General features: G+C 49.9%; 1 pseudogene; it reads right to left on the bottom strand.

Annotated features, from left to right (window-relative positions):
* The window catches only part of LOC140904192 (uncharacterized), a 187,078-nt pseudogene that overhangs the window by 137,347 nt on the left and 32,379 nt on the right, over positions 1 to 17,352 (bottom strand).

The raw sequence follows: 17,352 nt of genomic DNA, 5'->3' as shown, positions 1-17,352 counted from the left end.
CCCACCGACAATAACCCTTCTCCCCCTGACAGGCTGCAGAATAACATCCCCGGCTCCCTCCAGATTCTCCCAGCCTGCCCAGGGAAGGGAAATGGATGCGGCCGAGCTGGCCCAGGTAGGGATGCTGAGGAAATGCCTGGGGGGGGGGGTGTCCCCCAGGAGCCAGAGGGACGGCGAATACCCAGGAAGTGGGAGTGACAATCCGAGGGTGGGAGGGTGCAGGCAGTAGACAGGGCGACGAATGGGGGTGGGGGTGTGATGAACCGGCTGCATCTGGGGCCTCGATTCTAGGAATACATCATTGGGCATGGAAATTCCCCTATTTGTGGGACAGGGAACAAACCCGCCTGGGCTGGGAAAACTTCCCAGACTCCCAGTTCTGGAGCGTGAACCCACTAAGCAGAGGTTGCTATGAAGGGGGGCACCCACTAGTGAGGCTGAGGGAAGATGCCCCATCCCCTCCCCTCCAGCTGCTGGCCATGGGGAGGGTGTTGGGATTTCTACAAGGAGGGGCTCTCCCTGGACCTTGCTGGGGACTCCATCTCCTGTGTCAGCCTCTGACTAGGAGGTGTGTGATGAAAGTGAAGCCCCCCTGCCCCCTTTCTCTGCTGGGAGGGGTGAGGGAGTCTCTCTTTCTCCCCTCACCCTGATGCTTCCTGGCTGCTCTGAACGGGGTGAGGCTCTGGGCCTCCCAGAGCTTCTCATTAACAGGCCTTGCTGCATCACGAAGGGTGGGGCTGTGAGTGGGGCAGCAGGTCCTGAGTGGGGGGCTCTTGCTCTTTCAGAGAGCCCTCTACAGAGACGTCATGCAGGAGACCTAGGAGTCTGAGGCCTCGCTGGGTAAGGATTCCCGTCCCCTTGGTTCTGAGGAGGGGAAATGCAGCGTTAAGGTTCACGTCACCCCCACAATGTCACCTTAACTCTGCCCTGTTTCAGCAACACCCCGACACGCCAGGGACACACACACACCGGCCCCGTGCCCTGCCACACAACGCTGCGAGAAGAGGGCACAGGAGCAACACAGCACAAAGTCGAAGGTCTTCCCTTGGCTAAGGCAAAACTTGGGTCCAGGTCTGGCATAAAGAACAGACGCTGCCTGCCCCTGGCCAGCCCTCCAGCACCGAGCCCACTGCACCCAAACCAGCTCAGATGTACAAACTGTTACCCCAGCTTTACCCTCTCCCTGAGATTCCTTCTGAGTCGTTGCCTTCACTTGCTCCTCACGAAGGCCTGGAGACCACTGGCGTGTATCCCACCAGGGTGCCGACAATCCCCCTGGCTAGAACGCGCCCAGTCACAGACACAACCTACAACACTGAGCGCTGAAATGGGGCAGACTCGGTCCCTCGGGGTTCACCTGCACCTCTCTGCATATCACAGTCACAGCTCTGCCAAGCTGCTCCAACTAATCCCTCCGCCGTCCGAGTACAGCTACACCTGGCCCAGTGCTCACAGCCGGAGGGGATGGGGAGAAATGCTGGGATTCCCGTCTGTGAAACACCACACAAACAACGGCAGGTTCTCTTAGTCCTTCCTCATCTACAGAAGGGATTGTGGACAAATTGGAGAGAGTCCAGCCGAGGGCAACGAAAATGACGAGGGGGCTGGGGCACATGACTTACGAGGAGAGGCTGAGGGAGCTGGGGTTATTTAGCCTGCAGAAGAGAAGAATGAGGGGGGATTTGATAGCAGCCTTCAACTACCTGAAAGGGGGGTTTCAAAGAGGAGGGATCTAGACTGTTCTCAGTGGTGGCAAATGACAGAACAAGGAGTAATGGTCTCAAGTTGCAGTGGGGGAGGTCTAGGTTGGATATTCGGGAACACTGGAACGGGTTCCCTAGGGAGGTGGTGGAATCTCCATCCTTAGAGGTTTTTAAGGCCCAGCTTGACAAAGCCCTGGCTGAGATGATTTAGTCGGGGATCGGTCCTGCTTTGAGCAGGGGATTGGACTAGATGACCTCCTGAGGTCTCTTCCAACCCTGATCTTCTATGATTCTATTATAAATTCATGGATTTTATGGCCCGAAGGGACTATCAGGTTGTCTACTCTGACCTCCTGTATCACACAGACCATGGAATATCATCCAGTTACAGTTGTATTGAGCTGAATACCTTGTGTTGGACAAAATCAGCTTCCAGAAAGACAATCCAGTCTTGACTTGAAGACTCCAAGAGAAGGAGAATCCCCCATTTCCTTGGTAGTTTATTAACGTTTGCACCACCTTTACTGCACTATAGCCAGTGGCTAACGGCAGCTCCAGGGTTAGGGGGCGGGGGTAGAGTTAAGGTTGCCTTGCAAGGGTGGGATGTACTTTTACTCGTCATTTCCTGGTATTCAGAGCTTTAAGTTTAGTTACCGTCCACGTTCTGGAAGGGCACACGGCATCACGGGGCAACCTTAAGTCTGTGTTAAAGAAGTTAATTAACTGTGTCTACACAAGAGATTTTGCTATTATAACTCTATTGGTTAAGGGTGTGATTCTTCACACCCACAACCGTGACACATGTGCTGACTGAAGGAGGCATGCTGCCAAATTTTAAAGAGAGACCAGGCCAGAATCTGCACGTGGACGTTCGAGCACTTGGAAAAAAAATTGCTCGTAGCCCAGTATGAGTGAGCAAAATTCCCAAGAGGAATTCCTGCAGAATGCGAGAAAAACGTGTCACACACATTGTCAGAAAGCTATCAGTGGGAGGGCTCACACTCGGATGCATGGTGAATTTCTGGTGCAGTGGCCACGATATGTCTTCTTGAGCCACTCAATTAGTTTGAGAGCAGACTGCTGGAAACACTCGGTCTTTTAATAGAGCCATGTAATCCCAGGCCGAGTGCGTCTCGAATCTTCCAGTCCTGGGTTTCAAAGCCCAGGCCGGAGCATCTACACTCAGTGGTGACCCTAGGTTAAGAATTTTTGAGTCCAGGCTTTTTGCAGGTCCGAGTCCAACCAAGCACATCCCAGCCTGCCCGTGCCCTTCCATTTGCCCTGAATCCTTCTCTTTGATCTTGCACATGGTTGTTGGCCCTCTCCAGGATGCCAACCAGCAGTTCACCGTGGAAATGTTTCCTCTTGGACTGGTCGGCCATGGTACCGAGACCCAGGCTTCTGCTGGAGTGTTCCCGAGCTACTGAAGTACAACAAACTGCCAGTACAGGTCTAGGGACACCTGCAAGCAGACATAAAACGGGATGCTGCTGTCTCAGTGATGCCAAAACGGCTCAGTGCATAAGCTCAGAAAAAAGGCCTTTTGGAATCTCAAAGAAAAATCAGATATTTTGCAAAACTGAACTTCACTATCTTGTAAGAAGAATGCTTCAGGTCCCAAAAGATCCATGGACACAACTGGGTAAATCATGGTGAAAAGGGTGCACAGAGAATGGTACTGTGAAAAATCACGATTTTGCTTAAAATTGCAGAACACGGTGGGTTCTGGGGGGAAGGCCATGACCTACTCCATAGGCCTTCTCTGTCCTTTCAAGCCTTCCACGTTTTGGAGGACACAACAATTCTTGTGGTTCCTGAATGGAAAAAAGAGAGATTTCATCTCATGCCTTTGGTTACCAGCCAGCTGTGTATGCCACCAAAGTATTCAAATTTAGGGTGGCCAAACAGCACATCTATAAGGGAAATGGGCTGATCAGCTACTGAGGACGCCGTAGAAAAATATACCCTTCCCGGAAATGTGGCTATACCTATCTTCAGTTCCTGATATGGGAAACGTTTGCAGGATCTGGGATTGGGGCAAAATTTTGTGCAGGAATAAGCAGGATGTGTGTTAGCATCCACATGCCTTACGGCCGTGGTTCTCAGCTCCTAGGGGTAGTCAGAGACCTTCCAGGGGGCACATCAACTCATCTAGAGATTTGCCTAATTTTACAACAGGTGACATAAAAAAGCAGAAATTGGTAGAAACTAAAATTTCGTACAGATAATGACTTTATACGGCTCTGCATCCTATACCCTGAAACGGGAGTACAATATGTATATTCCAATTGATTTCACAGTCGTATGGCAAAAATGAAGAAAAAGTCACAGCCATTTTTCGGGAATAGTGGGCTCTGACACTTGTCTATTTTCACGTCTGATTGTGTAAGCAAGCCATTTTTAAGAGAGTTGAAACTTGGGGGGATGCAAGACAAATCAGACTCCTGAAAGGGGTACGGTAATCTGGAAATGGTGAGAGCCACGGCCGTATGGCCTCCCCATGGTTTCGGATACAGGCTTTTATGACTACTTGCAAATACACAAGATCCTGGGGACTCATGAGGATCTAGACAGAAATCTGCCCTTTCTATTGTTGGACTGCACCCAAACACAGCCATATTTCATAGAATCATAGAAGATCAGGGTTGGAAGGGACTTCAGGAGGTGTCTAGTCCAACTCCCTGCTCACAGCAGGGCCAATCCCCGACTAACTCATCCCAGCCAGGGCTTCGTCAAGCCGGGCCTTAAAAACCTCTAAGGATGCAGATTCCACCACCTCCCTAGGTAACGCATTCCAGTGTTTCAGCACCCTCTTAGTGAAAAAGTTTTTCCTAATATCCAATCTAAACCTCCCCCACTGCAACTTGAGACCATTACTCCTCGTTCTGTCATCTGCTACCATTGAGAACAGTCTAGAGCCATCCTCTTTGGAACCCCCTTTCAGGTAGTTGAAAGCAGCTATCAAATCCCCCCTCATTCTTCTCTTCTGCAGGCTAAACAATCCCAGTTCCCTCAGCCTCTCCTCGTAAGTCCTGTGCTCCAGCCCCCTGATCATTTTTGTTGCCCTCCGCTGGACTCTCTCCAATTTGTCCACATCCCTTCTGAAGTGGGGGCCCTGAAATTGGACGCAATGCTCCAGGTGTGGCCTCACCCATGCCGAATATCAGGTTTTTATTTTTATAACACCCCCAGAGCATCGTAGCAAGAATACGAGTTTCCAGTCAAACTTCCACTGAAAATGCACATTTCACGGTTTGTGGTTCCCGGGCCCCAGTGTGAATTGCACGTGGTGGTGGAGGGGGCGGGGTGATGCCCAGGTGGGCGGTTGTTGGTGGCAGTCGAGGGAGGGTGGCTGGAATAAGGGCTGCCCCTTGGCTGTCTCCGGGGACTGACAGAGACAGACTGAACGGGCTTCCGACCCGGCGTGGCTGGCTGCTTGCACTGGCCTGGCCAGGACGGACCCTGCCGTAACTTTTGCTGCTCTGCGCTAAACTACGCGAGACTGCCCGATGCAGTGCTCCAGTTGGAGTGTAAACCCTGCTCTGCTTTGAAAGGCTGCCTGGTGTCACCCCAAGTACTCAAGGAGAGCATTGGACCCTGAAGGGGTCCGGTCCAGGTCTCCAGCAGGGCAGGGTGGAGTCACTGCAGGAAGCCATGGGGCGAAACAGGGTTAGCTGGTGTACAAAGGCTCCCATTTCACAGACTTAACTGCCAGAGGCCTGCCCCAGTGGAAATCTGTGGATCTCCAGCACGTGGCCTGTTAAAGGGGTCACTCCCAGGGGACTGGTTACGGGCTGGGACATACACCAGACCCTGTGCATCCCTGAGAGCAGACCTAACTTCTTCAGACACCCCACTGGGCCCCCCGATGTCTCTGTCTCTTTCCCCTTACCAATTACCTGAGCAGCCATCCCCCTCTTGAGATGGAGTTTGTCTTTACGCCACTCCAGTTTGGCCCAGACTTTGGCCCTGCTCCCCTGTGTGTTAGCTGGAGCTAGGGGAGAGAATACTAGATGCTGACAGTCCGGGCATCGTCTCATAACCATTTTTAAATGTTTGCCAAAGCGTGGCTCATTTTGAGCTATTCCTCTTCCCTTCCTGCTTGTTTTCCTTACAGCCCCCTATTAAACGTACCCAATGTATCCATACAGGAAACATCCCAATGGCCAGGTCAACATACAGGATTCAGTGTTACACAGCAGCTCCATCTCCATCACAGTGAGAAAGCGGGGAGGTTCTTTGGCAGGAAGCAGCGGGGAGATTTGGGGGATCTGGAGCTGCCTGGATCCCACCCCGTTACCACAGTCTCCCCACACAGCCGTCGCTGATTTAGGGGCTGCACCCCGTGTCTCCACTCTTAGGACTGTCTACTTGCACTTTATTTTTTGTAATTTTTCTCAAATATTCTCATTTTCACTGCTCTCTCTGCCTTGCCGAGCGCCCCATCACCACCGTCACCCTGCCTACGGTGGCCCCAGCCACGATTTCTCCTCCTCACCTTCCTGCCAGCCGCAAGGTGACTCCTTCCCTGGCAAAAAGTGGACTTTCTCGGGGGATGTCCTAGGTTGGGAGTGAGCCTGGGGATTCACAAAGTCGTATTTTCCCTTCCCTATCTGCAGCACCCACGATCTCTCTTCCCTGCAGCTTTCTTGGAGTCAGTCCCTCCTGAGGTCACCTGGCCCAGTTCCCGTTCTTCATAGTCTCCTTTTCCAGAGGACCTAGAGTCTGTTGCTCCTGGACAGATCTCCATGATTCAGAGGAAAGAGATCCTGAGCGGTGCCAGGACGGGCGAGGAATCATTAAATCAATTCAAAAGCGGTCAGCGTCTGAAGGACACAGCTGGGACTCCTGACCGAGACCTTGTGAGTTCTCAGAGTTCAGGATTGTCCCCAGCAGGTTTGTATCCTCAGGGCGGATGTCGCTTATGACTTCCTGCCCATTGAGAGAGACACCTGGCAGTAGCTTCCTCCTCAACCTCCCTTCCCCGTGGGTGATTGGGCAGGCAGAATTGATCCCCTCCTCCCTGTGGGAAAGGATTTGGGGAAACTCAGTCCCTGCTTTATTTCCAGCTCTCCAGCACTATTTTGGTTGACCAGGATGGTGATAGTGATCGTGAAATTCTCAGGGAGATGAGAGAGGCCATAAACATTAACATTGGTGGGGCCTCATCTGGAGTACTGTGTCCAGTTTTGGGTCCCACACGACAAGAAGGATGTGGAAAAATTGGAAAGCGTCCAGCGGAGAGCAACAAAAATGATTAGGGGTCTGGAACACAGGACTTACGAGGCGAGGCTGAGGAAACTGGGGACGTTTAGTCTACGGAAGAGAAGAATGAGGGGGGATTTGATAGCTCCTTTCAACTACCTGAGAGGGGGTTCCAAAGAGGATGGATCTAGACTGTTCTCAGTGGTAGCAGATGACAGAACGAGGAGTAATGGTCTCAAGTTGCAGTGGGGGAGGTTTAGATTGGATATTAGGAAAAACCTTTTCACTAGGAGGGTGGTGAAACACTGGAATCGGTTCCCTAGGGAGGTGGTGGAATCTCCTTCCTTAGAGGTTTTTAAGGTCAGGCTTGACAAAGCCCTGGCTGGGATGATTTAGTTGGGGATTGGTCCTGCTTTGAGCAGGGGGTTGGACTAGATACCTCCTGCGGTCCCTTCCAACCCTGATCTTCTATGATTCTATGAAGAATCAATAATAATGGGAGATTTCAACTATATCCATATTGTCTGGGTACATGTCACCTCAGAACGGGATCCAGAGATAAAGTTTCTAGACACCATGAATGACTGTTTCTTAGAGCAATTAATCCTTGAACCCACAAGAGAGGCCAGGCAATTCTTGATTTACTCCTAAGTGGAGTACAGGATCTGGTCCAAGAGGTGACTATAGCTGAATCACTTGGTAATAGCGACCATTAAAGAATTAAATTTAACATCCCTGGTGGTATCAAAGAAGCCCACCACCATGGCACTCCATTTCAAAAGGGGAACTACACAAAACTGAGGGCATTAGTTAAACAAAAATGAAAAGGTACAATCTCAAAAGTGAAATGCCTGCAAGCTGCATGGAAACTTTTTAAAATGAACTCAAGAAAGAAATCTTGGCGTCATTGCGGATAGTTCTCTGAAAAGAGCTGGTCAATGTGCAGCAGTAGTCAAAAAAGCTGTCAGAACGTTGGGATTTATTAGGAACGGGATAGATGATAGGACAGAAAATATCATGCTGCCTCTGTATAAATCCATAGGCCCACATCTTGAATACTGCATGCAATTCTTATCACCCCAATCTCAAAAAAAAAAAAAACAACATTTGAATGGGAAGAGATGCAGAGAAGGGCAACAAAAATGATTAGTAGTATGGAACAGCTTCTGTATGAGGAGAGATTATAAAGACTGGGAATTTTCAGCTTGTAAAAGAGACGACTAAGCAGGAATATTGTAGAGGTCTATAAAATCATGACTGGAGTGTAGAAAGTGAATACAGAAATGTTGTTTAATCCTTCACATGACACAAGAACCAGCCAATGAAATTAATAGGCATCAGGTTTAAAACAAACACAACACACAGTCAACCTGTGGAACTCCTTGCCAAAGGATGTTGTGAAGGCCAAGACCATAACAGGGTTCAAAAAAGAACTAGATAAGTTGATGGTGGATAGGTCCGCTAATGGCTATTAGCCAGGATGGGCAGAGATGCAACCCAATGCCCTGGGTGTCCCTAGCCTCAGTTTGCCAGAAGCTGGGAATGGGTGACGGGGGATGGATCACTTGATGATTCCCTGTTCTAGTCATTCCCTCTGGGGCACCTGGCATTGGCCACTGTCGGAAGACAGGACACTGGGCTAGATGGACCATTTTTCTCATCCAGTGTGGCCGCTCTTATTACCCCGGCTTCATTTACGAGCTCTATAATGGGATTGGCACCCACCTCTTGCAAGCGCCCCCTCTGGTTTGGCGTCTCTGCATTCTTTAAACCAGTCCAGCCCTGGTATGGGGCTGTATCCCCAGGCCTTCCTCCCTGGAGACCCTATCTTCCTGTGGCCTTCCCCAGGCTCAGTCCCAACTCACTCCCAGCAGCCAGCCAGGAGCCTCTCATTCCCCTGGTCTGTGACCCTAAAATTTAGCTGCTAATTAAAGTAGCCTACAATAGTGCTTCATTGCTCCCCCGCTAGCAAACTGTTTTTGGCTTAGTTCTAGCAGCCAGCCAGGAACACCTCTCGCTCCCCCGGTTCCCGCAAGCAGACTTACCTATCTGTCATCCTGCTGCTCTTCCACCCAGGCATGCAATCCTTTCTTCTCCAGCTCCAAGCAGCAACTAACTGCTGTGCTATTCTGCAGCTCCTTTTATATGGCCCTCCTGGCCCCTGATTGGCCGTTCCAGCAGCCCCTCTGGGCTTCCTTGCAACCACTCTAGGCCACTTGGAGGACCTCTCCACTGCTCCTTTCCTGGGATGGGTGTGGCAGAACACATCAGTTCTCTGTTGAACCAGAATGTAGATGCCAGATTTAGGATATTCTGGTACCCCTTGCCAGGTGGCATTGAGGGTCTCTTTGGTCACAATCACACACTTCCCTTATACGTGTAAGCTGAGGGGTCTGGTCTCTAATGTGATGAACAAAACACAAATTACAGTGTATTAAAGTGTGAAGGTAGAGGGCTAGACAGCTGAGATGAATAGAAATTGAGTAAGGGCACTTTACCTTTAGGTCACCAGCTTGTAGGCTTGGCAGAATTCAAATTTTATTTTATGCTTTCAACGTATTTTTTAGATTCCCCCCCCCCCCATTTTTATTGATTTAAATGTTCAGAATTGTGGGAAATTACAGGTTTTAAGCATGTTTTCAATTTTCAGCCATTTAAATTTTCAATTGCAGGAAATGCTGGTGGGGGAGGGGGGGGTGTCAGACAATAATTATTTAATGGCCGTAGTTGTTGAGACTCGAAAAGTTAAACTTTATAACTGTTAAAACAAACCATTAACATCGCGTGTCAAAATATACAAAGTAAGTACTCTTTGCGTCCAACAGCCCAGACCTTATAAAGCATCAGAGAATTCACACAGGGGAGAGACCCTACGGATGTCCTGACTGTGGGAAAAACTTCACTTACAGCTCAGCGCTTAGGAAACATCAGCAAATCCACACGGGCGAAAGACCCCATGAATGCAGTGAGTGCGGGAAAAGCTTCACTCAGAGCTCATCCCTTATTTCACATCAGCGAATCCACACGGGAGAAAGACCCTACGCGTGCTCCGAGTGTGGGAAAAAATTCATTGACAGCTCATCACTTCGGAGCCATCAGAGAACCCACACGGGAGCCAGACCTTATGAATGCAGAGAGTGTGGGAAAACCTTTACTTGGAGCTCAAACCTTATTACACATCAGAGGCGCCATAGCTCATAGAGACGCTCCGGATGCTCTAGATGTGGGGAAAGTTTGTATGAGAACTCAGCCCTAACGTATCATCAGAGGCTTTGCAAGGGAAAGAAACACCATAAAAACCTTCATTTATTTATTTATTTTGGCTAGTTCCCTCTTGAAAGCTCGTTGAACTATGTGTGTCCCATTGTCTCTCTCAGGCGGGCTGCCCGCTCACCGTTCTTGAGGGTGAATCGTGTAGGGTGACCAGATGTCCTGATTTTATAGGGACAGTCCCGATTTTGGGGCCTTTTTCTTAAATTGGCTCCTATTACCCCCCACCCCCGTCCCGATTTTTTACACTTGCTGTCTGGTCACCCTACTCCCTCCTACCAGGAATGTCCATGAGCTTCAAGTGTGGGGGGACAGGAGTGACCCCAACTAGCTCCATCGAAGTAAAATTCGTTGGGCCTCATCCCCACAAGGATTTTCTGTGTCGTTAGCTAGCTTGATGTAAAACCACAGCTATCCTTGCAGTGACGACACGGCTTATGTAGAGCAGTTGGAGTTGTCTAGCACGTTTATTCATAACTTCACCTCTGCTCCATCAATTTTCCTTGTCTAAACAGTCCTGGAGCACCCTGGGGTCCTGAGGTCCCTTCCAACCCTGATATTCTATGATTCTATGATCTCATTTCTACCGTTCTCCCATAGCAAAGTGATTGTTAGAGTCACCAACTTCCCCTTTGGGAAAACAGAAGGTTTATTAGACGACAGGAGCATGGTCTAACACAGAGCTTGTAGGTGCAGAGAACAGGACCCCTCGGTCAGGTGCATCTTGGGGGGTAGGGAGCCCAGACCCCTGTTCTGGGCCTCCCTCCATTTCCCCAGCCAGCTGTAAACTGAAACTCTCCAGCCCCTCCTCTGGCCTTTGTCTCTTTCCCGGGCCAGGAGGCCACCTGATCCCTTTGTTCTCCAACCCTTTAGCTCTCACCTTGCAGGGGGGAAGGGCCCAGGCCATCAGTGGCCAGGAAACAGGGTGTCGGCCATTCTCTGTGTCCAGACCCCTGCACACACCTGCCCTCTAGGGCTCTGCCATGATCACACCCCCTGATCCCCCCACCTGGATACTTAAGAAATGCCTAGGGGAAACTGAGGCACCCACAGTATTCAGAGACAACACTAAGAACATTCCCACTTCGTCACACCCATCATCCCAACTGCGTTAGCTTCTGTCTAAGCTGTGTAGAGTTTATCTTCTTCACATCCTATACCTTCGCCACCCATAGTTCCCCGTTACCCAGTGTTCTGAGTTCTCAGTGCTTGGGAATCATGGTTTGATTTCTTTGATCCTAAATCCAGAATCGTTACATCCGGATGTGAAGGAGTCACAGACCTGGAAGGAGAATTTTTAATGGATCTAAAACCATGTGTGTGACATTATTGACATAAACTGTGACCGTATAGATCATTGTTGCAACCACTGTTATACATTTGCAGCAAATATTGTACAAAGGTTGTTGTGTGCAGTGTCTCTGAAGAGGTTATGATTTGCAGGTTATAATTATGCTAGCTGTGTGTATCATTTGTGTATTTGAAGTTATGAATATGGGCTCTGTACTTGTATCTCAAATATATTTGATTCCAAGTAGCCGCAGTGAAGCATTTGGTCAGCTGCTTGAGAAGGGACTATTCTCAGTAAGTGCCCAATCAAGAAACACTTAACTGACAGTGAACTTTGGGAGTCGCCAATCCACATCTGAGCTTTCCTGGGAACGTTCAAACTAACATGTAAACAATGGTGTCGGCCTGCAAACTGAGTCATGCATGGGCCTGTGACTTGCCCATGTGACTCCAGACTCCATCTTGCTGCTGTGATTTTCCACAGTAAGAACAAAGAGGGGGTCCTTCCACAGGCAGAGAATATAAAAGGCCCTGGAAACCCCTTCATCTTTTCTTCAATCCTGCTTCTGACCTCTGGAGGAACTTTGGTACAGACTGAAGCTCTGAACAAAGGGCTGAATGACCCCTCCCAGCTGGGGATGTTCTCCAGAGACGGGATTTTAACCTGCCATTTATTCTATCACTGCTACAAGCCTGAACCAAGAACTTGGCCATCACTGTATGTCATTGATTCCACTTAACCAATTCTAGCTCTCATCTCTATCTTTTTCCTTTTATGAATAAACCTTTAGATTTTAGCTTCGAAAGGATTGGCCACAGCGTGATTTGTGGGTAAGATCTGCTTTGTATATTGACCTGGGTCTGGGGCTTGGTCCTCTGGGATCGAGGGAACCTTTTTTCTTTTACTGGGGTATTGGTTTTCGTAGCCATTCGTCCCCATGACGAGTGGCCCTGGTGGGGATACTGGGAAACTGGGGTGTCTAAGGGAATTGCTTGTGTGACTTGTGGTTAGCCAGTGGGGTAAAACCAAAGTCCTCTCTGGCTGGCTGGTTTGGTTTGTCTTGGTGTGGTTTAAGACACATGTCGGAGACGGATGTGACTTTACGGTATTTTTATGATCTAATATTAATCTTCTGGTTAATTTTGTGCAATATTACCACTTGGTACCTCTTTTCCCATAATCTTAGGGCATTGGGTTATTTCTCTGTCACCGGTTTAAGTCATTATTTCTTGTCTCCAAGGCCTAACATAGCTAAGCTAAAGTCACCTACATTTCAGCTTGTCTTACTCATGTCTGCTGAAGATTTCTTCAATCAGACCTGAAAGCTGGTCAAGTAATAGAGAGATGCATGTCGATGGGACGTTGCGCCTCATTGTGACGGTTGTAAAAAACATGGGCATGGGGTGGCCGTAGAGTTTTAAATTCTGTCCTCAGTGGTCAAATCACCCATAAAAAGAGACCGTGTTGAGTAGACCTGACTTACACCGGTACCGGTCTTGTTTTGTGGCTGGGTTCTTGCCTTTGAACAGCATTTAGGAGACAGCATACAGACGGTGCTTTATGTGGCGAAAGACGGGGTGGGTTGTTTTTTAAATGGGGGGCCCAGCGTACCCCAAGACTTTTTTCATCCTGTTGCACGATGAGCATTACTATGGGGTTCTGGACGTGAAAAAGTTGTTCGGTGCGAAAAATAATGGTGAGTTTTGCCACGGGGCGTACAGTCGTGGGCACTCTGGCCGGCCTCGTTGCCGCCTCGGCGTGAGCGTAACAGGCTCAGACAGCGTGAGCATGCAGCTGAGGTGTCCTAGCTGTAGACCGTACTGTCGCTCCAACGCGTGTTTAGACAGACACGTCGACGGCGCATCGAAAAAACAAGTCGAACGCCCGTCTAAAACTTTGTGTGGTAAGTGTCAGCCCTACGTGGACAAGGGGCACCGGTGTAAAGGGAGGCGTTGTAAGCAGTGTCAGGGTTTGATCAGCGGTGATGTCGACAGCCGCCTGTGTTTTATGGACAGCCTTAGGAAGCCGGAATCGTCAGAAAAGTATATTTTTTACAAATTTGAATGCACGCAGGAGACGGGGTTGCATGTGCCCAATTACGTTTTTGCTATGTCCCTAAAGCCGGGAAACTCCTGGGATTTTAAGGGCGGCGAGGGTCTTTCTACCTTTGTTAAGACCTTTATTGGCCAAAAGTTCTGGGACTACACGTTCCTAGCGCACAACGCCAAAGGTTACGATGCGTCCTTTGTCGTTGGACAGTTATGGAAGGAAAAGATGTGCGTACAACCGATCGCTCAGGGTAGTAAACTAATGTGTGTGGAAGTTAAGGCCCTGGGCGTTTGTTTTATAGACCCTTTAAACATCTTGCCCATGGGAGCTCAGCAAGCTCCCATAGTTCATGAGAAATTTGGACCTCCTCGCAAATTATTTTGGAATTGCGGAAGTTAAAGCGTACCCCCCGCGCGGCCCCTTTTCCCTGTTGTTACCTGTCAGAGGGGGTGGCAAACTTCTGTTCCCGCTATGCCGAACCTGTGAAGAAACCGAGCAGCGGGCGACCTGCGCCCGTACTGAGGAGGAGAGGGCCAGCCGGGGGACTTGAACGCATGGTGGAACTGAACGCGGCCATAGCGAAGGGATAGTTTTTTCAGTTCCAGCCGTGGTAGGGTTTCTCAACCAGACCTGGACGGTGCTACCCGAACTCCACCGGCCGACCAAGGAGGCAGCTCCTCCAGATAACATCCTGTTGGCCACGCTGTAGGCGTGTACGGCCCTCCCTCGCTGTCCATCTCCGAGGAAGGCCGCAACTCTTCCAGCTTTCACGCCCCTGGAATAACCAGTCTAAGACAAAGGAGGAAGTTAGCCGTCTCAGGGCTCGATCCCTCCCGCGGGGTCCAAGGCCCCAAACCCTCAGGTGGAGTGGGGCACACCAAGCAGGCTAAAGCCCGACCCCGTGGCAGGGTAGAGCCAGGTAGAGTCTGGGAACCCAGGCCCTCAGACAGGGCAGGATACCAAGCAAAGTCTAGCGCTCCAACCCTCAGGCAAGGCAGAGCGGTGAATAATCCGGGGAACCCGGCCCTCAAGCAGGGTGGGGTACCAGCAGTCCCTGGGCTACTTCCTATCCTCCCCACGGGGTATACCTGGATCTCGGGGTTGTCCTACATCTCCCCTGGGTACACTGCAAGAGGTAATCCCAACCGCTCCTCCGTATCCGGCTTGTCTAGGAGCTGGGGCAGTTCGGACGAGTCCTCGGGACACCAGAAGTCCTCAGCTTAGCCCCAGAGCCATCCCCTTCCCTCCACGGGAGGGACTACCCCCAAGGAATGCCCCCTTCGATTCTTCTCCCTCTGCCCCAATGATTCCCCCTTCCTCTCCCAGACATTCCCCACCCGCCCCAAACGGGGAGGTTCCTCAGTGACGTACTCCCGGCTCCTTTCACACGGGGGGGCTCCCCTCCTCTGGCTCCAATGGTGACCCCTTCCCCACAACATAGGGGGGCTTCCCTGCCCATCCCCCTGGACTAGAGACCTTCCCACCCCTCCCCACATTTGGGTTCTCCCCAGAGACCTTAACGTCCCTCCTCCCAGCCCCATGGACCCCCAGAAATATCAAGCCTGGAGCGAAGGGCTGGACTGGGGCTTTCTCCTTTCACTCCCGCGGGGATGTGCGGGGATCCCGGGCACGTTTCTAGGGGAGCATTTGGAACTGGATTGGGGTCACCAGCCTTTCGTAAGAGAGGGCTCAGGTTTAGACCACAATCCTTCAGTCCTAGGGTCACCATCGGTAAAACTGTGTCAGCCTTGTAGTTAGGGTGACCAGACAGCAAGTGTGAAAAATCGGGACGGGGGTGTGTGTGTGGGGGGGGTGATAGGAGCCTATATAAGAAAAAGCCCCCCAAGTCGGGACTGTCCCTATAAAATTGGGAGATCGGGTCACCCTACTTGTAATTCACCAAGGGGGAAACTAAGCAGCTCTTCAAATCCAGGAGAGGGGCAATCAATCCCTTGTCAGAGTTATTGCACGAAGAGGAATCCTGTCGTTACATTCCTGGTGTCCTGGCACCATCGTGTGGCCATTTCCTTTCCCTCCTTTTGGTGAAAAGTTTTGCACAGAAACTTGATTTCCTCAAAAAGAAAAGGAGTATTTGTGGCACCTTAGAGACTAACCAATTTATTTGAGCATAAGCTTTCGTGAGTTACAGCTCACTTCATCGGATGCATACTGTGGAAACTGCAGCAGACTTTATATATACACAGAGAATATGAAACAATACCTCCTCCCACCCCACTGTCCTGCTGGTAATAGCTTATCTAAAGTGATCATCAGGTGGGCCATTTCCAGCACAAATCCAGGTTTTCTCACCCTCCACCCCCCCACACAAATTCACTCTCCTGCTGGTGATAGCCCATCCAAAGTGACAACTCTTTACACAATGTGCATGACAATCAAGTTGGGCCATTTCCTGCACAAATCCAGGTTTTCTCACATCCCCCCCACCCCCATACACACACAAACTCACTCTCCTGCTGGTAATAGCTCATCCAAGCTATTACCAGCAGAAGAGTGAGTTTGGTTTGGTTTTTAAGAACAGTTTAGACAAATACCTCTCAGGGATGGTCTAGGTTTCCTTGTTCCTGCCTCAGTCCATGGGCTGGATTAAATGACCTCTTGGCATCCCTTCCAGCCCCACATTTCTGTGGCTCTATCATTCTATAACCTTCCCCATGCACTGGGGGATCTTTATGCTCTTTTCCATTACAGCCGACTCTTTCTATTCCCTAACTTCTCAAAATGTGGTTTTCCTGATCCCTAACACCCCTGACATACTGCACTCAGTGATAACCCCTCTTCTTCCTATTCCTTACCATACTGAGCCCAGCCCCCCAGCCCGAGTTCCCCCTATGACGGTCTCAATACCTTTGGGGGTCTCTGCAGGTAAAAATCAGTTCCAAGGTGACTGTCCCTTGTCTTTTTGTGATATGGAGTTACTTTCTCTGGGTTTTAGGAGCCCCTTTGATGAGGAGTGTCTGGCTGTGTGAGCACCAGCAGAAAGATGGAGAATTAATCCCCTTATAAGTGGAGTGTCTGGCACCTTTGAGCACCTGGAGAGCTAGCTCCAGAATTTCTGTGCTTTAAAATGAGCAGGGGTTAAAAAAAAGGTCGTGTTCTTTGTGAGAAATGTGCCATGAATTCACCTGATCTCACTTGTTTTCTTTCATCCGAGCAGGGTTTCCAGTTCCCAGACCCACTCTCATGTCCCAGCTGGAAGGAGGGGAAGACCTGTGGGTGTCAGATCTCCAGGGCTCGGAGGAAAGAGAGATCCTGAGAGGAAACTGCCCAGGTGAGGAATCACTGGACCAACTCAAATAGTGCCTTTGCCTGAGCTGGGATTCCCTACCAAGACCTTGTGAGCTCTTTGTGTTCAGGATTGGCCACCAGCAGGTGTTGTATCCTCAGGGCAGATACTACTTATGGCTTCCTACCCCTCCTGGCTGACCCCTGCCAATAGCTCACTTCCTAATCTCCCTTCATCCTGAGCACGGGGATGGGATGTGGAGATAGATTTGATCCCCTCCTCACGGTTGTGCAGAGGGGTCAGAGTTCTGGCAGCTTGATGGAAACGGTCTGGAAATGGTTCCCAAACAGCACTGTTTTTCATTTACATTATATAAGTAAAACTAGCGACCGCCTTCAAATTTACTAAACCTATCACATTATCCCACACTCCTAAATAACAAAAATTTTAACCAATTACACACTGTCCTTCTTCCTTCCTGTAAATGGTGGATTCTCTATAACTTGAAGTCTTTAAATCAAGGCTTGAGGACTTCAGTAACTCAGCCAGAGGTTATGGGCCTATTTCAGAAGTGGATGGGTGAGGTTCGG

The sequence above is a fragment of the Lepidochelys kempii genome, chromosome 28 (assembly GCF_965140265.1).
Source record: "Lepidochelys kempii isolate rLepKem1 chromosome 28, rLepKem1.hap2, whole genome shotgun sequence".
NCBI classification, from domain to species: Eukaryota; Metazoa; Chordata; order Testudines; family Cheloniidae; genus Lepidochelys; species Lepidochelys kempii.
This window is presented reverse-complemented; position numbering and strand designations above follow the sequence as displayed.